General features: G+C 46.4%; 1 pseudogene; it reads left to right on the top strand.

Moving 5' to 3' along the window:
• Positions 1-23,826, top strand: part of LOC146210018 (uncharacterized) — a 495,553-nt pseudogene that overhangs the window by 443,227 nt on the left and 28,500 nt on the right.

The raw sequence follows: 23,826 nt of genomic DNA on the forward strand, positions 1-23,826 counted from the left end.
TTATTTACAATTCGCGTTTTTTGCAGAACAGGAGGCGCACCACAAGGTTTTCAAACAGCATTAACAGCTACTGCATACTTATTTGGAGAGACAAAGTAACTGCTTCATGAAACATATGACCAGATTTGTCACCGCTGCATATATTTATGTTCACGCATTTTGCCGCTTATTTCCTTCCCTTGCTCCAGCACTTCATAGCAGCGTTAGCAATGGCTTAGTTTGAGGTGTTTCGCCCGTTCTCGTTTTTCTGCATTTTTTGAATTAACCCCTTCCCGATAGAAGTGCAGTCTGGTTACTAGATAAAACCTTATTACTTCTTCAGATCGGCCTTCTACATGAACGGGGCAACCAACTTCTTTATGCAGTCTATTTCTAACCACTTCCAAAATATCAAGAATACTTTCAGAATCTGTTCGTTTGGGGCAGATTCCTACTCTTCTGTTGTTACGGGTATATCGGGCAGACTTTTTTGTTTTCGAGGGCCCATATGAGTTACAACACCAGTGGGTTTCCTCTTTCTTTGTTGTCTTACTTTCGGTATCTTTTCTGAAAGATAGGCCGGCAGATTCGGCAATACCGTCGGTACGGCATAGGGGGATAATGCTGGCTTCCCACGAGGGATGCGGACTTCTTCCCCGTTCACAATATGAACATAGTCCCGTAGAATGAAACGAGGCTCGAAATGAAGCTCATAAACAGCACAGCTACACAGCTCTTATCCAGCCGCTTGCCCGAGTGACGGAGGTTGATCTCTCACTGCTTTTTTAGAGCGTCATCTTTGGGAACGCCGAACAGGGCTATTTTTGGGTCACCTTTAGTATGCACATAGCCAGTCTTGCATCCAGGCGCGTAGCAATCGTTTTTACGACGGGCCGGCATATTTTGGTTTGGGCCTATCTGCAGTGACGCGGTAAGTTTGTTGTGTGGTTATATGTGAATGATATATGTGACCACGTGAAAGCATACACTATATTCCTTTACATCGATAACACTTTACTAGTATCAAGCAATCCTGAGTTTTAATGTGCCCTGGCTAACCTACAGGAGGCGCTATTAAATTTAGTGATTGGTTTAACTTAATACAAATAAATAGCACCAAATCCCGACTTGTCTGTTTTCGTAACCCGCACAAAGATGTACCAAATGTAGGTTCTATATATCTACATCCTTCATATTGCTTTCTGTGTTCTTGTCAACCTATAGCTAGCGTCCCGTCGGTTACGTATCTTGGTGTACCCTTATACAGTGATCTGACATGGAATACTCAGTTCACAGTTGACCCACATTTGTAATAAACTTAGATGTGTTGAATATTTGTTGTTTAATTTGAAAACCACGATGCCTTTTTCTATCAAAAAACTAATCGCTTATGCTCTGGGAGTGTTTAAAGATACAGTATGTGTTGTTTTTTTTAACTTCTCTTTCACATGGAGTTAATAGGATTTTGAAAAACATCGCTACAAGCGTCCTCTACATGCTACAGGAGAATTTTCCCAGCAGTGTCTTTAGAACAGCCGCCGCCGGTTTGCCTTCTCTTGACAATCTTTTTAAACAAATTGTAGTACTAAAATATTTTGAAGCAGTGCATACAGGGCCATAAACACGAAACCGATACTGTAGAGACATGTTCCTTGTTATCTTAAACCGAGAGTCCGAATTCATTACGAGACACACTGACCTATGATATGCTTTTAGCAATTACCACTATGTGACGGGACATTTTGAATTTCTTTTGGTGAAGTGGTGACCACAGGCCACTAACAGTGTTTTCAACGTTGTAGCTGAGGCTCACTTGAGAGAGGTTGTGCACTTATTTTTTTTTCGTGTCATTGCATATGTTTACAATTCTAACAATGCAAATATTTCTTAAAATATTCAATTTAAAATTAGTGTAATGCCCTTTGCAGATAATTTTGGACCTGCATTTGCGAAACTGTAGCCTTAGCTACTTATGCACCATAAAATGCAAGAACAGAAACACACCGACAGCATTTTGTGTTGCAAAAATGTATTTGAGATTTATTTGGCAAAGTGAACATGGTCGAGAGAGTTTTGCAGAAAATAAACTGGTGCTATCTGCAATGTGATATTGTGCCAACATAAATAACTTTCATTCTTTCATCAGCGCAATCAGCATCTTGTCAACTGATTGCCAAGATTTCACCAGCTGATCTTCACATGTCCATCTTCACACTGGGCAGTGTTCGTCACCATGTGCTGCATAAAACATCCGTGTTGTATTCTTCTACCTTCCTGGAATGAAAAGGTGCAGTGTTCACAGAAATTACTTTAAAATTAAAGCTGTTATGAGAAAGCTGGCGGTTCTTTAATATTGCTCTCCAGCTGGTATTGCAGTGACGCACATTGACGCACATGATTATTCACGAAATGTCTGGGCATATGGCATACCCCTATATCATGGCACAGAAGTGCAGCAGTCTCCTCTTGTGAATGCACCTATCGGGAGTGGAATTGCCGCTCCATTTGCTCCATTCTGCTCCAAAATGCAATATTGCTCCAAAAACTGCTCCAAATTTTTGTAAGGGAAGGAAGCATGTGGCATAATAAATATTTGTTTGCAAGTAAATTTAATATGAGTCACTGGCGATTGGAGATAATTGCAAAATAAAATGCACTGTGCATGTGACGTAGCACCTCCTCTCAGCCTTTTGAATCGCCGGTGGAGAGAGAAGCAAGAGCAGCAAGCGAAGCAGATAGGCGCAAACTACCGTGAGTCGTTCGGAAGGAAACTTGTCCGACTGGAAAAACCACATGAGTTATTCTAATGGTTGTGGTCTAAGAACAAGCAGGCATTTATCGAGCCTCTTTTTCAGTAACAAGCTTGTCGGGCCTACAAAATCATACTTGAATCGTTATGGGTTGGTACTCCAAAGATGTCACTCACTAGGAAGCGTCTCAAGAGTGTTGGAAAGCCATACAGGGCCTATTGCCAAGATTTAAAAAATCAGCCCCAGTATTGCTCAAGCAAAGAATGATAGAACTATTGGAAGGAGGTAGTGAAGTAAAAATGCTGAAGGATGAAAAGGCTACCCTTCAGTGCCATCTGCATTTCCTGAAGGCACTACTGACCACTGCTCAGGAATTTATCAGCACAGGCATAGGATCAAAAAGGGATATGCACAAGATAGAGAGCAGAAATGTCATGTCCATTAATCTGAGCTCCAAATTAGTGGCATTGCTTGAGTACATTGAAGTGGTAAACTCGACATTTGAATCTGTCAAGTCAGAATAGGCAAATGCGTTAGGTCTCAAGGTCACACTAGGTGTTCAGTTATAAAGCACACCAGCAAGCATTTTGTTTGCTGCTAGTGTGTTCCAAGTTGTTGGCCGTTGTCAGAAATGAGTGCGAAGTTGGAGAGGCATTGAACTTGCATAAAGAGGAAGAGCTCATCTTTTTCTGTCAGAAAGAGAAAAACAATTACTACAATTATCAGAGGCATTTGACCTTAGGAACCTGCTCCAAAACATAATTCAAATGCTCCAAAACTCTTGTCTCATTGCTCCAAAGCTGCTCCAAAACTCTTGTCTCGCTGCTCCCAAAGCTGCTCCAAAATGCTTGAGCCTGCTTCCACCCCTGATCTATGTATCAGACCCATCGATGACTGTCTTTAGTGGTAATGGCACATACCCACGGCGGGGAATAGGCCATGGTATATAGCAAGTACAAATGAAAAGGCAGTGAATTCTCATTGTAGCAATCTACCTGGTGTGATTATATAGTTGTGAACAGAATTGCACACAGGTTGTAGGGTATATCCCTTGGCACTTGCCCCGAAGGAGAGGAGAATAAACACAAATAGCATGCCTGAGTAATCACTATTTGAACGATCTAACAGTCACTAACAGTGTTTCACAAGGAAGCCTGCTTTGGCCACTGTTGTTGAAAGTGTTCATCAAAGACATTGCCCGCATCGACATATCCATTAAAATTTGTCGTACATATATAGGGTGGATCTGGTACATATGATATGGGCGTGTCCAGAAATCTAAAATATAAATCGAGAGACAAAAAATAATTTTGGGAAATTACTGTCGAGCTCACGCCCTGAAACTGCTAGCTAGGTCTAATCAGACTAGCTGACGTCGCCCATGTCCATGGACTCCAGGCCGTCATCTTTGCGGATAAGTTGACACCTATCTTGCGCCTGTTGGATATTTATTAGTTTTGCCACCACCACATGTAGATGACTGTTCTATTATGACTGGCGCAGATGCAGACACGTTGACAAAGCAAAGCAAAGCCTTCCTGTTAACATTATTGTTGTGGTTTCAATCAAACAAACTTAATATAAATTGTTCAAACACAACGCTGATTATTTTCCCAAAAAAAAAATTTCTTTAATCGTGCTATCAGCAATGAGAGCCGGAACATTACAATTGTAGGCTCGCAGAGAATACTAAGTGTCACGTTCAACAGCAATCTATACTGGGACTTGCCTGTTGCTGGCATATGCAAAAGGTTTTCCATGGTATTTGATGTTATTTTATGTCAGTGAACGCTCCTTCTGATGCACATTGAAAACAAATTGAATCATTTTTTCACATCAACCTTAAGACCACAGTGGAGGGTGGAGTAAACAATAATATAATTTTGCCATCCTTTTCTTGAGGATAAATAAAATTCACCAAATGGGTAATTGCGGTAGAAATGTCTCTATAAAATATTACTTCTGAGCTTTTGCGTTGATTATGCGCATGCACAGCAGCATGCTGCAATGACCTAAGAGTTGAAAATGCATCACGCGTCCAGGCAAACATCACACAAAAGTGTGAAGCCGCAAAAAGAAAAAGCATGTGGGAACTTCCCATGCTTTGCCCGATGATGAATACATTCTGGAGAGGGGTGCCTGAGGGCACACCGCACAGGAAGATACGGTGGCTGTTTGGGAGAAAGGACATGGCCATAAAACCATTACACTGATTTATTAGGAGTTGAGTTCTACAGATGCTGTTTTGATCCGCTGTATGTGACATCAGACATGCCCTGTGCTTTTCTGGCAGACAGACTCCTTGTTCGACTATTGCAACGCTATCGAAGTGAAAAAGGAAGTTTCTATGTCTCCTCGCCTGTTCCCAAGGTATGACTGCAGGAACATTGCTTACCAATACTGTTTGATTGATTGGCTGATTGACCCGGAGAGATGTGCCGTGTTTTATTGGCCAAAGTTCTGTGAGAGGGCTGGATTGATTGTTTAAAAGGAGTAAAAAAAACAATACTGGCCCTGGGCAAGAGTCTCAATAGTCTATCATTGCTATGAACTTGCTTTTGACATTTTCTGTTAAGACCTTTGAAGTATGTACATAAGTCTGCAGAAGTGCAATCAAATTTCATTGTTTTTGTTCTCTCATCTTCGAAACGTCATTCTTCTCTCAAACCGAAGACTCAGTCATACCACCAAATGGAGTGTAGGTTCAAAACAGTCTGAGACAAGCATAACAATACACAAAGCCTTGCGTTGGTATCGTGAGTGTGCACCATGAACATGAAAATTTGTGAATAATTTGTTTTCCTACTCATTTATTTCATTTATCGCTGCTTTCATAGACCATTGCATTTTGTATATGCACTGTTGCTGCTGCTGGTCCGTGCATAGTTTTGGCATGAATGCAAAAGCTAACAACTAGGTTCTAGTGCAGTTGTACTAAGCAGTCTTGAGTTTTAGACTATAGTAAGTTGTTAAGGCATTGAGATAAATAAAACGTTTTACAAATTGGTGCTGCTCAAAATAACGTAAATATGTCCTCACCCCTCAGGGGCACTGACTGCAGGCTTGGTGTTGACGGCAGCGGCTCCACACTATGCAGACTTGTGGCTGTGCCATGGAAGCAAGCAAACAAATGAAAGAAATAATTATTTCTGCAGCCATGAGATCTTGGGCTGTTTTCCGGTGCATAACAACATGCACGAACTTACTTTAGCACTCTGGCTACACCTTGTACACTGCAGTAAGAGAATCAAGACTGAACATTGCAGTGCTTTGTAAATAGCTGTAACATGTTCAACAAGAACATTGAAGAAAGTGATATAAGAAGTGTTGTCGCTTACTATTCCGGGAGTTGTCATGGTTGCTTTCATCATCATGAGTCTCTCTGGGCACCATGTCATTCAGGCACTTGCAGGCTCATTTTCATCTGAAAGGGAATAACCATATGAGACACAGATGATTGGTAATTAACTTGCCAACATAATACAGGATCTAATTGTGCAGCTGAAAGTTGCGCCAGGATACTAGAAACGTGCGACGACGCAGACACTATTGCCTTCATTCAATACAATGGTCCTTAACAAGGCTCCTTTTTTAATTTTCAGGTGTTTTTATAACACAATGAGCAAACCAGTTCAGCCTCTGCGACTTGTAAATGCTAATAGGACTTCCAGTGCGTGAATGTTTTGTCCAACAGCATAAAATATTGGCACACTTCATTTCACGTGCTGACACAGGGACACAAGTTCATAAGCTTGGAGCAAAAAAAAATTAAATGACTTCTTGCAATATTTGGCTTTGGCACTGCATTCAGCATGTGCTGTTAGCTAATGGTGCCAGACAATTGTTTGAGAAGATAAAGTAAATCATCTTGCATACAATTTCAAATTTATTGTGGCTCCTGGTGGCTGTGCACATTTACATGCACATGTAAACAAAAGCAGCTACACGACGTGTATTATATTATGCAACTCGAGCCATGCTTAGCAAAAATGCTGAAATATCATGTAATTCGCACAATGTAAGTGGCTTTTTACTTTGCGCTGCTATTCCCCAGCCATCGACTAGGCGGTGTTCAGACGGGCGGGCCGTATGTATCGTGGGAAAGCATCATCCACCACCACTCCTACTCGGAGCGCACGCGATCGGCAGGCGCCGAGTCACTGCCATTCCGAGCTACTCGAAAGTGCCGTTTTCGTCACATATGATAACTAATTGTTCCGCTCGGACAGTCCGCTGTCCAGTCCGATCGTCTGAACAGAGAAGGTAGTGGGTAGTGACTTACCAGAATCATTTTTTTTTCTGACGCTGGATGGCTTGGAAAGGCCTTTGCGAACGCCTTCATTGCACAGCGGAGCGAGCGCTCGTTCGCCGTCGGCGGATCCCTAGAAATCGTTGCAACTTCTTTCGACGGCGCCTCCTCCCTGCGCTGTACAGCGTATGTACAGGATGGTGGCGATCTCGAGCTACTTGCTGGTCGTCCGCCGCGCTGAAACGCTTGCGCATGATGTTTTCTTGGCACGGCCGGGGCAAGGGTATTACAGCATTTGATGACACCAATGTGAAAACGGGAGAACTATGTGGTCCGTTGCGCACAGCAGCACTCTACAAGCACTCGTAGCACCATCCCATCGGCGCTTGGCTTAGCTTGGCGGCTTGGCTCCATGGCTGCTGAAATCTCGTGAGATCTCGCGAGATTACGGCAAGCTGGACGTCACGCGGCATACGTCTCCGGAGTACGTCTCCAGCGCCTGTACGTATCGGCAGTTTTCACGCATGCGCAGTTGGCGTCCGACACGTCTACGTCTGTACGTCTCCGGATGACGTATTTTCTTTGACCACCCGCAAAGCATCGAGAGTTGCTGTTCAAGCGTTGGAGAACATATAATATGTACTGATGTTATCAGTGCATTTTTGATAGTGTGTTGTGCCATATGTTTCTTTTTTTTTTCCTCTGATGTAGTTCTGATGTGGCGCGAAGATTGCAGCGGCTGCCGGTTGTCGCCGCACAAGCCCGCTTGTTGCTTCGGCGCTTCCGTGTGTGTATGTTGTTCTAAGTATACTAAATAAAGAATACTATTATTATTATTAGCAGTCTGTCCTAGTGAAGTAACCGGTTAGTATAGGCCACATGTCCGCTTACCCCATCACGTGCGAAAGAAAAGTACGAAGAGTTCTGATCTCTATGCAGAACACGCATACACCGACGCACGTGGTGTAGTCAACACTCACTTTCGATGGGAGCTTAAACAAGAGCCTGAACTGGCCTTTACTGAACAAACACTTGAAGTGACCTCCGATAAGCGCTAAAAAACATACGCACAGCAGAGCAACAACGAAGCCACAAATGTACACAACGCAGTGACAAATTGAACCGGCTGATAGCGACGGGCGGAGCAAAATCCTACCGTGAAGTCTACCGTGACGCCACCTGGTGCCGGCGCCGCGAAGCAGACGCCTGTCGACGTACGCGGGGCCTCCGCTCCCCGTAGAGCCGCCGCGGAGTGAGCACACTACCCAATATTCTAGTTCACTGTACACATGCCATCCATAGACGACGAAGATTTGAACGGGAGATTCGGAGAAGACGACGAAGCGAAAACGGTGCTCCGCTTTCGTGCTGACCTGACTGGTTGTTGATGTTCTTCGGTGCCAGAGTGCCAGAGCGCCTTCTGTGTAACGTTACGCTACAATATCATCTGTAGTCAATCGGATAGCCTGCGTCAACAGAAGTTGTGTAAATCGCAGCACCGACATTTCGCCGGATCGACGCCCTATTGTTGCTGTGACGCTGGCTGGCCTCTGTAGCCGGTTGTCAACCACACCCACAGTCCAGGTAGTCCAGTATTTCAGGCAAGCAGAGCAAAATCTGTTAAAAAAAACTACTGGGCTGTCTTCCGGAAATGAAGCGTCCAGGCAGACTATATCATCTGTAGTAAATCGGATAGCCTGCGTGAACAGAAGTTGTGTAAATCGCAGCACCGACATTTCGCCGGATCTACGCCCTATTGTTGCTGTGACGCTGGCTGGCCTCTGTAGCCGGTTGTCAACCACACACACAGTCCAGGTAGTCCAGTATTTCAGGCAAGCAGAGCAAAATCTGTTAAAAAGAACTACTGGGCTGTCTTCAGGAAATGAAGTGTCCAGGCAGACTATATCATCTGTAGTCAATCAGATAGCCTGCGTCAACAGAAGTTGTGTAAATCGCAGCACCGACATTTCGCCGGATCTACGCCCTATTGTTGCTGTGACGCTGGCTGGCCTCTGTAGCCGGTTGTCAACCACACCCACTGTCCAGGTAGTCCAGTATTTCAGGCAAGCAGAGCAAAATCTGTTCAAAAAAACTACTGGGCTGTCTTCCGGGAATGAAGTGTTCAGGCAGACTATATCATCTGTAGTCAATCGGATAGCCTGCGTCAACAGAAGTTGTGTAAATCGCAGCACCGACATTTCGCCGGATCTACGCCCTATTGTTGCTGTGACGCTGGCTGGCCTCTGTAGCCGGTTGTCAACCACACCCACTGTCCAGGTAGTCCAGTATTTCAGGCAAGCAGAGCAAAATCTGTTAAAAAAAACTACTGGGCTGTCTTCCGGAAATGAAGTGTTCAGGCAGACTATATCATCTGTAGTCAATCAGATAGCCTGCGTCAACAGAAGTTGTGTAAATCGCAGCACCGACATTTCGCCGGATCTACGCCCTATTGTTGCTGTGACGCTGGCTGGCCTCTGTAGCCGGTTGTCAACCACACCCACTGTCCAGGTAGTCCAGTATTTCAGGCAAGCAGAGCAAAATCTGTTAAAAAAAACTACTGGGCTGTCTTCCGGAAATGAAGTGTTCAGGCAGACTATATCATCTGTAGTCAATCGGATAGCCTGCGTCAACAGAAGTTGTGTAAATCGCAGCACCGACATTTCGCCGGATCTACGCCCTATTGTTGCTGTGACGCTGGCTGTCCTCTGTAGCCGGTTGTCAACCACACCCACAGTCCAGGTAGTCCAGTATTTCAGGCAAGCAGAGCAAAATCTGTTAAAAAAAACTACTGGGCTGTCTTCCGGAAATGAAGTGTCCAGGCATTCTTTATCATCTGTAGTCAATCGGATAGCCTGCGTCAACAGAAGTTGCGTGAATCGCAGCACCGAGATTTCGCGGTTCCACGCCCCACGATTTCCACGATTTCTTAAGAGAGAGGGCGACCCATCAGCTGCGATGTGCAGTTGCTGCGACACCAGGGCTGACCTCGACCAACTGCTCTTGGCCTTCTCAATGTACTAGACACTAGACATCGTGCCCTCTCTTCGCTTTCGGCAAAGCTGACACCAAGCTCCCTTCAGACCTGGGCCATACCGTGCCCTCATTGTACGGTAGCGGCTGCCAACGAGCTCTGGTAGTCGCTTAACGAAATCCTGGCAGATCATGGGGCTCCCACCATTTGCATCTGGCTTCGACGTCTGGGGACTACCAACCTATACCTGGGCTCTGAAGATAAAGACCGGTGTCAGACACAAAACTGCAGATGAAGTGAAAAATTTGTATTTGCAGTGCTCCTCCACTATTCCTACTGTGCTATTTTCGTTTTCGCAGCAGCCCTGTAAAGGCCGAGAAGGTGAATAAATGCGTGTGAGCAGCAAACACTCGGCGCTCGGTTCTTTTGCTTCGTTTCGCACATGTTGCCTGTGGCGCTCGCTAGTTCTTCTGTTGCTTCTCTTATTCTGTGGCGGCTACTGCTTCTTACATACCTGGTAGCATTATTCGTACTGATACCTGTCTCCACACATACAAAACAATCCCTGACACAATCCCACACAGTTTACCAGACTCCTTTCTACCGTTTCCCGCCTTCCCTTCTTCCCTTAAATATGCGTTGGGTCAGTTAGATCCGGCTTTAGTGTCTTCCAGGTTCGCAAGCAGCCGTGTAGGAGCCGCGCTCGAAAATTTGCTTCGGATGCATCTCCTTGACGTTCACGGACAGCTACGTGGGAGTTGAACCACGGTAAACAGTGTTTGATCATGCCCAATCGAGCTTCTTCTCTGTAATCCTTATCAGTTCAGCCAGGCTTATCAACGCAATGTAACCAGGCATTAAAAGCTTTCGCTTGCATAACTGGGCTAAGCCTAGCTAAGCCGAAGCAATTTTATTTTATTCTCGCAACCTGTCACCTCCCCCGTTTCCTCCCCTGCTCCCTAAAAGCCCGACCGGCTTTCTTAAAGCCGATCGTGCTATTAAAGCCACTCTGTTATACAGTGCAGTCAGTGTCTGAACCTATTTTCCCATACGCCTCGCCTGGGTGCGCAGTGGTTAGAGCGCTCTACTACTGTGCCCAAGGACGCGCGACTGAACCCCGGCCTCGGCGGCCGCTTTTCGATGGCGACGAAAAGCTAGGCGCCCGTGGGCTGCGCGGTTTCAGTGCACGTTAAACAACACCAGCTAGTCGAATTTTCCGGAGTCCTCCACTAAGGCGTCTCTCATAGCCTGAGTCGCTTTGGGACGTTAAACCCCACAGAAGGAACAATCTTTTTAAAGAGAATACAATCGTTTCATTTTTTTTTTTTTGCAGAATGAAATTTTCCCATTTTTTGTTCCATTTCATCTCAAACCGAAATGCATCAAGCACAAGTACGCTGCCGGTGATGAAGTAAATGTAGCCAGAGAATTAAAGGTGAAAAGAAGTTGTACAATGCTTGTACAAATTACCTAAATGGAATTAGCAAATATGTAGCAAGAGCATACTGACGAAAACAGCACTCGCCGAAGTCACATACGAAAAAGAAAAAGAAAAAAAAACAAAACAAAACATAAACACATTGACGTTTCGGCACCGCTACGGGTGCCTTGTTCACAATGGAAATGAAACGAGATGGGCCGTTGCTTATGAAGTTAAAGTGCTGCGTACAAAGTGCATGTACATCTCGGGTAGATTTCCCCGCGTCCTGTTTATCGCTTGTCACTTGGATGTGTAATGATTCCTTGAGTAGGCGGGTAGATAACAGTTTTTCCCTTTCAAGTGTCTGCGCGGAATCCCAGTCAATCAGGTGGCCCGTGTCTTGATTGTGCTCTGCTAGAGCGTTAGAAGTCACTTTTTTGTTCGTTACGTTACGTTGGTTCATTCCTTATGCCCAGGGCGTCAGCGAAACCTAATGCAGGATATTCGCTGCCTACGACGTCCAAGTGTCCCATGTACCATCCAGCAAGCTCCGAAATCATCTGGTACGGGTCAAAGACCCTTTGGAGAAGACCCTGGCGTCGTCCGAAAGATTCCTTGCAAAGATTGCAGCGCTTCCTACATAGGCGAAACTGGTGACTTCAGAAGACGACTGAAGGAACACCAACGTATAAAGAACAAAAAAGTGACTTCTAACGCTCTAGCAGAGCGCAATCAAGACACGGGCCACCTGATTGACTGGGATTCCGCGCAGATACTTGAAAGGGAAAAACTGTTATCTACTCAAGGAATCATTACACATCCAAATGACAAGCGATAAACAGGACGCGGGGAAATCTACCCGAGATGTACATGCACTTTGTACGCAGCACTTTAACTTCATAAGCAACGGCCCACCTCGTTTCATTTCCATTGTGAACAAGGCATCCGTAGCGGTGCCGAAACGCCAATGTGTTTATGTTTTGTTTTTCTTTTTCGTCTGTGACTTCGGCGAGTGCTGTTTTCGTCAATATGCTGAATTTCCCTTGCCGGACGGGTTTCCGTCGAATCCTCAACTATGTAGCAAGAGGCGCGCGAAAGTCAGGGGGTAACGAATTTTGCGGAGATAAAGCGGCTGCAGCCGGCACAGGAGAAGATTATGTGGAAGGAAGGGGAGGCCTTTGTCCAGACGTGGATGAAATCGGTGATTATAGGGCAAGCTATTCAACGAGAAATTTTCTGCCAGCGTTTTTATGCGGAATGTTTTGTCGTCGCCGACAGCATTACAGTGCCTAATTACTGCGCTCTTTACAGGAACATTTACGCAACCTTTAGCAGACTGTTCGAACGTATTCGCAATTTATAAAAGCTTTACTGTGGTACCTCCCGCTGTGCATATTAACAAACAACGGCCTGGCACTGCATGGAAAATTATAAATAATGTCCTTGGACGTCATGGCTCTCATTCAATTCCAAGAGCAGTTACCATAAATGAATGTGATCTGAAAGACCGTGACCTGGCAGAACACTTCAACCACTACTTCGTAAACGCTGCAACACCAATTTGTACTCCATCAGAAACAGTTGCCCTAGCTTATATTAGTATTGAAAGCATATTTCTTGATCCTACTAATGAAAACGAAATATAAAGCACATTCATGGGACTAAATAACAGTTTGTCATTAGATGCTTACGATATTACGTATTAGAATTGCTAACATCTCCTTTAGCTCATATTTTCAATCTGGTACTTGAGTCAGGTATATTTTCCACTGCTATGAAATGTGCAAGGGTGTCTGTATTATATAAAGGAGGTGATCACAATCTTGTATCCAGTTACAGGCCAATTGCCGTACTCCCGGTTTTTTCCAAAGGATTAGAAAGTCTAATTTTTCTCGTATTGCAAACTTTTTTCACAAGAAAATCATTTTAACAGACTCACAGTATAGTTTTAGGAAGGCTTGCTCGACTGAAGCTGCTTTGCTAACCGTGAAGGAAATACTTTTGGAAAATATTATTAGTAATTTACTCACAGCCGGAATATTTATTGATTTCAGCAAAGCGTTCGACTCCATCGAACACAGTATTCTTATTAATTAACTATTATCTTATAGAATTCGTGGAACAGCTTTGGCTCTACTGCAATCTTACCTGGAAAATAGACACCAGTGCGTATGCATCAGTAACAAAACGTCATCTCTCTTACCAGTAGTACGTGGCGTACCACAAGGAAGTGCTTTCGGCCCTCTTGTGTTTAACACTTATATAAATGATATTGTCAACATTTACACCTCAGTTCGTATTGTTATCTATGCTGATGATAGTACCCTACTTATGCCTGCGAATATCAGCCAACTAGTATTAAAATCTAATGATGTCCTTTCTAAACTCTCACCCTGGACCAGAGCAAATAAAATCAAGCTAAACCCAATTATATCCAAAGCCATTATATTTCGAGCTTATAATAAAGAGGTTCCTTTTTTAGATTCGCTCATTTTCAAAGACCAGCACGTAGAGGTAGTTCACGAGCATAAGGTTCTAGGTGTATACTTTTCTTCGCATCTTATATGGGACGCTCATATAAACCATATTGCCGCGAGCCCGTCAAGACTGTATTTGTTGTTTTTTAACAGCCGCTGGCATACAGGCTTATCACTCTGATTCTGGACCGCGTATCAGTTCCGTAATCTTTGTTTGGTAATGCTCGATGTCGCGAGTCACACCTTTATCAGTTTTGTTGTAGCGCAAGATGCACCGAGATCTGTCTCGAAGGTTCCGGCCACTCGGGTGTCTTACCACAATGTTCCAGCCCGTGCTGGTAGCTGTTTGCGACGTTATCTAGATTGTTCTGTGCAGCATTTAAATTGAGCGTTGACGAGTGTGACGGGCATTCTTTGTTCGACGATTGACGAGCACGTTTGTTTCTATCGCCGCCGCCGAGTTGCTTATTCTTTTGCGGGCGCAAGTCAGCCCAAATAAAGAGTTTCTTTAGTGCAAACATCGACCCTTCATTTGTGTCGTCGACCTCGTCACCAGTACGTGACATCTGGTGGAGGTGCTGCCTTTGAACCTTCAAGCGAAGACCCAAGCCATGTTCCTGTCGCCCTGGAAGACCGGCCTACAGGTCACTGAGCCAGCCGCCGACTTCAAGGCCTACAACCTGAACACGGTCTGCTGCCTGACCCCATTCGATCTCGGAAGGCATCGACGCTTACAATGGCCCAGCCTACAGCACCGGTTATTTTCGTCCAACCCCGTGAGCCTCCCTGCTTCCATAGACGACCGGATGAAGATGCTGGAGACTGGATGGACCTTTTCGACCGTGTGGCAGAATTCAACGGCTGGAACGACGCTGCGAACCTCAGGCAGGTCTACTTTGTTCTTCAAGGACATGCCTGAGTTTGGTTCAAATTCATGAGGCAGCTATGAAGGATTGTAACATTTTCAAAGAAGCGTTTTTGACTGCCTTTTCAAGCGTCGTCCGAAAGGAAAGAGCCCAGGCTCTCCTTCAGTCAAGAGTTCAACTTCCTAACGAGCCTGTCCTGGCGTACGTTGAAGAGATGAAGCGCCTCTTTCGCCGCGCCGACCCTAACATGACTGAAGGTGAGAGAGTCAAATTTTTAATGCGAGGCGTTAAAGAATCGCTTTTTGCAAGTCTTGTCAGAAATCCGCCGGAAACCATGGCGGAATCTGAAACGGAGGCGTCTACTATTGAGAAGACGTTGACCACCCGGATGCGCCACTACGAGCTACCACTTCAGCCGGACTGCTCAAATCACTACCCCAGCGCATCTGCAAGCGGAGAGAACCTTCGGGACCTCATCCGGGAGATCGTGCGAGAGGAGCTCCGCCGATTGGTGCCATCATCGCAACAACCGCAGGTGGCGACGCTCGCGGACGTCGTCCGTGAAGAAGTCCAGCAGGCGCTGGGCGTTCCTCAAGCGACGGCTGCCACTGTTCCAGCGCAAGAGGCAACAGCTATGAACTACGCTGGTCCATTACGTCGCCCTGCGCCCCGACGTGATGACTTTCCGAGCCCTCGCCGCTACCGTCCTGTTCCTGAAAACCGCCCCTTGGCCCCCGCCCGCCAAGCCTACCAACGACCCCGAATCCCAGGAAGTGCGACGCCTGGAGGACTGCAAACGACCGGCCATTATGCTTCCACTGCAGTGAGGCTGGCCACATTCTGCGCCACTGCCCGTACCGACGAATCGGTCTTCGCAGATTTGCAGTCGACGCTCCACGACCACGCCCAGGTGAACGACCACAAGAAATTGACAAATATCTGCGTAGCGGTGAGATTGCGCCACCAAGCCGTCGGTTGAGATCTCCATCGCCGTACAGGGCCCACTTTGCGTCGCCAGGCCGTACCTATGATGAGAGTATGCGCGGAAGGTCCCCAAGCCCGCGCAGGGGAAACTAAACAGAGCAACCTTTGGAGGTGAGGTTGCTCAACGGCGAAAAGACGAACATCCTCCGCCGCCGACGAACACTAACGACGACGCAGCCATTTCACCGCCGCTAAACACGACGTCATCGACGACAACACGACCAGAGTGCAAGCAGACACCACCGCCCAGCGAAGTAACAACGGTATGCCCCGGCCATGACCTGAAGAAAAGACGGAGCCGAGATCGGACACTAAGGCCCACGTGCAATACGAGGACGCGAACAAGTGACCTTGAAGTTTATCGACGGTCGCAGAGTCACTGCCCTAGTAGACACCGGAGCTGACTATTCAGTCATTAGTGGACCGTTAGCCTCTAAGCTCAGAAAAGTTACCACCGCTTGGGATGGCCCGCTGATTCGCACCGCAGGTGGCAACCTGATTACTCCATCGGGACGATGCACTGCAAGAATAAGCGTAAAGGGCGTACTTACCCCACCAGCTTTGTGGTCTTGCAGCAGTGCTCCCGCGACGTGATTTTAGGCATGGACTTCCTAAATGAACATAGGGCTATCATCGACCTGCGATCCAAGCTCATCAAGCTCTCTGCAGACAAAGCCATGCCTGCTACGACGACGTCGATGCAACACATCCCTCTTAACGTCCTCGATGAAGAATTGACTGTCCCGCCCCGATCAAGCATCGCAGTCTGCGTAGGTAGCGCAAACATCGAAACCGCTGAAGGCATCGTTGAAGGAAATATCCAATTGCTCTTAAAACGAGGTGTCGGCATCGCAAGAGGCATCACGAAATTCCGGAAATGTCAAGCTCAGGTTCTGGTAACAAACTTCACCGAAGAATACCGGCATCTCAACAAGGGCACGACGATCGCTTTTCTCGACGATTTAGCGGACCTCGAAGATGTATTCGCCCTACACGACCAAACGCTGGAAGACGCGCCGGACCTATTCCGTCAGCCCACATTTGACATCAACCCGGCATTGACCCACAAACGGAAAGACCAGATTATCAGTCTGCTTCACAGCTACGGGGAGTGCTTCTCATCATCATCGAAGGTGCGACAAACACCACTGGCCAAGCACCGCATAATAACGGACGAACACGCCCGACCTCTGCGCCAAAATCCTTATCGTGTATCGCCACGAGAACGCCAGGCCATTCGCGATCAAGTTGAGGAAATGCTGGGTGATGACGTAATCCAGCCATCGAGCAGCCCCTGGGCGGCACCAGTCGTTTTGGTGAAGAAGAAAGACGGCACACTTCGCTTCTGCGTTAATTACCGCCGCTTGAATAGCATAACGAAGAAGGATATCTACCCGCTTCCCCGCATCGACGACACTCTCGACCGGCTCTGCAATGCAAGGTACTTCTCATCGATGGACCTGAAAAGCGGATATTGGCAAATTGAGGTCGACGAAAGAGATCGCGAGAAGACCGCATTCATCACACCGGACGGTCTTTTTGAGTTCAAGGGGATGCCATTTGGCCTCTGGTCCGCACCAGCCACATTTCAACGAGTAATGGACACAGTCCTGGCAGGCTGGAGGTGGCAAATTTGTTTGGTATATTTGAACGACGTTGTTGTCTTCTCGTCAAACTTTGAAGACCACCTAAAACGACTACAGGCAGTGCTGGAAGCCATAAAGTTATCGGGACTAACGCTGAAAGCAGAGAAGTGTCACTTCGCCTACGAAGAACTCCGGTTCCTAGGTCACATCGTTAGCAAGGACGGTATTCGCCCAGACCCGGAGAAAACAGCTGCAATCGCACAATTCCCATCGCCTGCCGACAAGAAAGCTGTGCGCCGATTCCTTTGGCTGTGCGCTTATTATCGACGATTTGTCAGAAACTTTTCGCGGATCGCCGAACCGTTGACGCAGCTTACAAAGGCTGACGTACCTTTTAAATGGGAAGCGCCGCAAGGAGAAGCCTTCGACGAACTTAAGCGCCGCCTGCAATGCCCTCCTGTACTCGGCCACTGATGAAAACGTCGAGACCAAATTCACACCGACGCGAGCAGTGTGGGCCTAGGAGCCATTCTCGTCCAGAAGAGTGCCGGACAGGAAAACGTAATCGCCTACGCTAGCAGGTCCCTCACAAAAGCCGAAGTCAATTACTCGACGGCTGAGAAGGAGTGCCTTGCGATCATCTGGGCTACTTGTAAGCTTCGTCCATACCTATAAGGCCGACCATTCAAGGTTGTTAGCGACCATCATGCGCTCTGCTGGCTGGCTAATTTGAAAGATCTCTCCGGCCGCCTTGCCAGATGGAGCCTACGGCTTCAAGAATTTGACTTGACTGTAGTCTATAAGTCGGGCCGGAAGCACTGCGACGCAGACTGCATATCACACGCTCCCGTCGACGCTCGCCCGAAGGACGATGACGACGACGCCTTTTTGGGACCGGTAAGCACCAGCAGATTCGCAGAACAACAGCGATCAGACCATGAGCTGAAAGCGCTAGCCGATTACTTAGAACGAAAGACCACTTCCCCTCCTGGTGTGTTCAGGCGACATTTATCATCGTTCGCGTTAAGCAATGGCCTCCTAGTGAAGAAGAACTTTGCAACCAACAAGACCATGCAGCTTCTTGCAGTGCCTAAAAACCTCCGGCAGGAAATTCTGCAGGCGTTACACGATGAACCCACAGCAGGCCATCTCGGATTTGCGCGCACGTTGCGTCGAATTCAGGAGAATTATTACTGGCCGCGACTGCCTGCCGAAGTTGACCACTACGTGAAGACGTGTCGTGAGTGCCAACGACGCAAGACGCCGCCGATCAGACCAGCAGGACTACTAAACCCGATTCCGCCCCCAATCCTGCCCTTTCAACAAATTGGGATGGATCTCATCGGCCCCTTTCTATCTTCGTCTATGGGTAACAAGTGGAACATCGTGGCCACTGACTACCTTACCCGTTACGCCGAAGCAAGAGCACTACCAAATGGTACCGCGGCAGAAGTCGCCAAATTTTTTGTCGAACAAATTCTCTTGCGACATGGCGCCCCAGAAGTGCTCATCACGGACAGAGGAACGGCGTTAACGGCAGAGTTGACGCAAGCCATCCTGGAATACAGTCATACAAGCCATCGACGAACAACTGCGTACCATCCCCAGACCAAAGGACTTACGGAGCGCCTGAATAAAACTATCGCGGACATGATCGCCATGTACGTCGGCGCTGAACACAAGACCTGGGACGCCATCTTGCCGTACGTGATCTTCGCGTATAACACGGCAGTCCAGGAGACGACCAGAGCGACCCCGTTTAAGCTTGTGTACGGCAGGGAGCCCACGACGACGCTCGACGCAATGCTGCCGCACGGAACCAGCGAGGACAACCTTGACGTCGCCGCCTACCTGCAGCGTGCAGAGGAAGCCCGACGACTTGCACGGCTGCGTATTAAAGACCAACAGCGCACCGCCACCCGACGATACAACTTACGACGACGCCACGCAGAGTACAATCAAGGAGACCAAGTGTGGGTTTGGACACCAATTCGCCGTCGCGGATTAAGTGAAAAGTTGTTGCGTCGATACTTTGGGCCGTACAAAATCATTCGCCTTGTCGGACCACTGTACTATGAAGTCATTCCCGACGGAACGTCAGCATCACAACGGCGACGCGAATGCCCAGAAATTGTGCATGTTGTACGACTGAAGCCATATTACGCGCGTTAAAGAATCTGTCGTGCTTAAAATTTGCAGTGTTTATGTTTAAGTTTCTTTGTTTTGGAACATCGAGGCGATGTATTTTTTTAAGGGGGGAGTAATGCCGCGAGCCCGTCAAGACTGTATTTTTTGTTTTTTAACAGCCGCCGCCATACAGGCTTATCACTCTGATTCTGGACCGCGTATCAGTTCCGTAATCTTTGTTTGGTAATGCTCGATGTCGCGACTCACACCTTTATCAGTTTTGTTGTAGCGCAAGATGCACCGAGATCTGTCTCGAAGGTTCCGGCCACTCGGGTGTCTTTCCACAATGTTCCAGCCCGTGCTGGTAGCTGTTTGCGACGTTATCTAGATTGTTCTGTGCAGCCTTTAAATTGAGCGTTTGCGAGTGTGACGAGCGTTCTTTGTTTCGCCGATTGACGAGCACGTTTGTTTCTATCGCCGCCGCCATGTCGCTTAGTTTTGCGGGCGCAAGTCAGCCCAAATAAAGAGTTTCTTTAGTGCAAACATCGACCCTTCATTTGTGTCGTCGACCTCGTCACCACTACGTGACAATATTTCTAAAAAGCTCTCTACTGTTACTGGTGTAATCTCACGCTGTCGCACGTTGCTCCCCATAAATGCTGAACTGCATATTTACTATGCTCTGTTCCTTTCTCACGTTAACTACTGTAGTCTAGTATAGGCTACAATAACTAAAGCAAATGTGAACAAGCTTTTTGTCTTGCAAAAAAAATTATTCGTCTCATCGTAAACTTAGAACCAACGTCAAATATTCAGCCCATAACAACACCACTTAATATGATCCGCGTAGACAATATTTATGAATGTCGCTTGTTACAATTAACTTGTTACAATTAGCTTGTTACTATAACAGACTGCAAATTACAATCTTTGGCTCATAATCTTCCCGATTTTCTTAATAAATATAATGACACTGTTGGTTTTAGTTATGCAGCTGAGAACCTACTTCGGGCAAATATAATCTATCCATACATGCGTTCTTACTTTAAATATTATACTCGCCTTCGAACTTTCTGCCTTGTTGAGCTGTTTTCATTGATTTTATTATTGATCAACTTTTTTTTTATATCGTGCTGCAGTGACGTATGCATTGTATAACACATTTGGATGTCATAGTAGAATTATTAATGAACTTCTAAAATTTGCTGTTTTCTCCTTGTATGTTGCGCATGGGTTTCCTGGGCAAGCTGTTTATACAGCTTTTAGCCCAGGTGACCATCCACTTGTTGGAAAATAAATTTTATTCGATTTGATTTGATTTTGAAAATACGCCGCCATGAATATTTATTGTAGCAGTACAAGAAATTTCTATCCTGATGTTGGCAAAATGCTTCGAAATAAATGCTATATCTTGAGTATCTTTACTGTGCTTAAAAGCGAAGGCAGACCTGCAGTGCCCACTGAATCAGCGAAAATAATAGAAAAACTCCGAATATACGAATATATAGAAACGTTCTTTGAGTGAAGGAGCTACGCAGATTAACAGATAATATGGCCTCCACTTGAAATTTTGTACACATAGATAAGCACTTTTCTGGAAACCTAATAAATCACTATCAGAATTGTTCTGAGCCGAATCTCCTCAGCAGCAGTAAGTTGTGCCTATTAAAGGTTCAAAAACTTATGGCGGTGGGGTAAACTCTGCATTTGGTGACTTTTACGCCTTGCTCACCACTGGCAGTCGGCATTTTGATTCTGCTTTCATGTGTTGAGAAACCCTGCTTGCTAAGCGATGTAGCTGTTTTGTTGCTCGTGCTAACAAATCGAAAACATTTAGCATTTGCGCTCTCTCCTTAGAATGCAATACGCCACATATAATGCGGCGGAAATGCAGGTGTCGTGCAAACGCAGACTCCTCATGCAGGTGTCAGCGGCCGTGGCGAAACTGGAGCGCCATATACCCAAGACCCGGCTGTTCTGCCATCTCCAGCACCCTTGCGAATTCGGGCGTCGGGGGAGGGTCCCTCTTGCAGTTCGCAGCTCCCGCCGTCAGAACAGTCACGGTGAGCCTATTACTGAGAATTTTCTGTGTCATATCGTTGCAAGGACCAACATTTGGAGATTAATGTGATTTGGTGCAGTACAGCGTCCCGGATAAATTTTTGAAGGGTTTCTGGTCACATTTGAACCCTTCCAAAAACACATTCAATGTGTGACGCTTTTTATCCTATGTTAGGGTCCTGTGTACCCAGTATATAATGCACGTAAAGCACACAGCTCCTGAAATGGGGAAGAAAATTTTGCTTCTTCTTCCTGGCGGATGGAGGAATTAGAACTTGCTGTTGGGTGATTTGGCTCATACTGGACAAAAAGACGGGATGCGCAAAACCGACGGTAACCATTGGCACGGGCAGAGGCATATTATTTTATTCTCTTTTTGGTTGCCTCACCATATTATATGTCCCTTTTGCGCATCCTATTTCTTTGTCCAGTGCGAACCAACTCGCCCAACAGCAAGTTGTAACCGACTATATTTCTTCTACGTCGGGCTCTTCTTTCTGTCTTTCCACGTAATGGGCCAAGCATCTGTGCTTATTTCCTCTATTGTAGGTCTGCGCCTGTCCTGTGTTCTCCTCTAAAGTGATCGTCCCTTTTGCGCACCCTATTTCTTTGTCCAGTGTGAACCAACTCGCCCAACAGCAAGTTGTAACCGACTATATTTCTTCTACGTCGGGCTCTTCTCTCTGTCTTTCCACGCAATGGGCCAAGCATCTGTGCTTATTTCCTCTATTGTAGGTCTGCGCCTGTCCTGTGTTCTCCTCTAAAGTGATCGTCCCTTTTGCGCACCCTATTTCTTTGTCCAGTGTGAACCAACTCGCCCAACAGCAAGTTGTAACTGACTACATTTTTTCTACGTCGGGCTCTTCTCTCTGTCTTTCCACGCAATGGGCCAAGCATCTGTGCTTATTTCCTCTATTGTAGGTCTGCGCCTGTCCTGTGTTCTCCTCTAAAGTGATCGTCCCTTTTGCGCACCCTATTTCTTTGTCCAGTGTGAACCAACTCGCCCAACAGCAAGTTGTAACCGACTATATTTCTTCTACGTCGGGCTCTTCTTTCTGTCTTTCCACGTAATGGGCCAAGCATCTGTGCTTATTTCCTCTATTGTAGGTCTGCGCCTGTCCTGTGTTCTCCTCTAAAGTGATCGTCCCTTTTGCGCACCCTATTTCTTTGTCCAGTGTGAACCAACTCGCCCAACAGCAAGTTGTAACCGACTATATTTCTTCTACGTCGGGCTCTTCTTTCTGTCTTAACACGTAATGGGCCAAGCATCTGTGCTTATTTCCTCTATTGTAGGTCTGCGCCTGTCCTGTGTTATCCTCTAAAGTGATCGTCCCTTTTGCGCACCCTATTTATTTGTCCAGTGTGAACCAACTCGCCCAACAGCAAGTTGTAACCGACTATATTTCTTCTACGTCGGGCTCTTCTTTCTGTCTTTCCACGTAATGGGCCAAGCATCTGTGCTTATTTCCTCTATTGTAGGTCTGCGCCTGTCCTGTGTTATCCTCTAAAGTGATCGTCCCTTTTGCGCACCCTATTTATTTGTCCAGTGAGAACCAACTCGCCCAACAGCAAGTTGTAACCGACTATATTTCTTCTACGTCGGGCTCTTCTTTCTGTCTTTCCACGTAATGGGCCAAGCATCTGTGCTTATTTCCTCTATTGTAGGTCTGCGCCTGTCCTGTGTTCTCCTCTAAAGTGATCGTCCCTTTTGCGCACCCTATTTCTTGGTCCAGTGTGAACCAACTCGCCCAACAGCAAGTTGTAACTGACTATATTTCTTCTACGTCGGGCTCTTCTTTCTTTCTTTCCACGTAATGGGCCAAGCATCTGTGCTTATTTCCTCTATTGTAGGTCTGCGCCTGTCCTGTGTTATCCTCTAAAGTGATCTTCCCTTTTGCGCACCCTATTTCTTTGTCCAGTGTGAACCAACTCGCCCAACAGCAAGTTGTAACCGACTATATTTCTTCTACGTCGGGCTCTTCTTTGTGTCCTTCCACGTAATGGGCCAAGCATCTGTGCTTATTTCCTATATTGTAGGTCTGCGCCTGTCCTGTGTTCTCCTCTAAAGTGATCGTCCCTTTTGCGCACCCTATTTCTTTGTCCAGTGTGAACCAACTCGCCAAACAGCAAGTTGTAACCGACTATCCCAAGCAGCACACCAGCATTGGTCCAACAATGGTTCATCACTGGAAAAGAATGGCATCAATATTGGACTGATATTGGCATTTGGGCATTTTACTACATTCTCCATTCTTGGCCCATCTTTCGTTCCAAGATTGGTCCAGTGTTCAACCAAGCTGGAGCCACCAATGTAGGCACAATATTAGACTTTCCATTCTTGCACGATTCTTGCCAA

This window comes from Amblyomma maculatum, chromosome 1 (genome assembly GCF_055883805.1).
Source record: "Amblyomma maculatum isolate TAMU_Amacu chromosome 1, ASM5588380v1, whole genome shotgun sequence".
NCBI lineage: Eukaryota > Metazoa > Arthropoda > Arachnida > Ixodida > Ixodidae > Amblyomma > Amblyomma maculatum.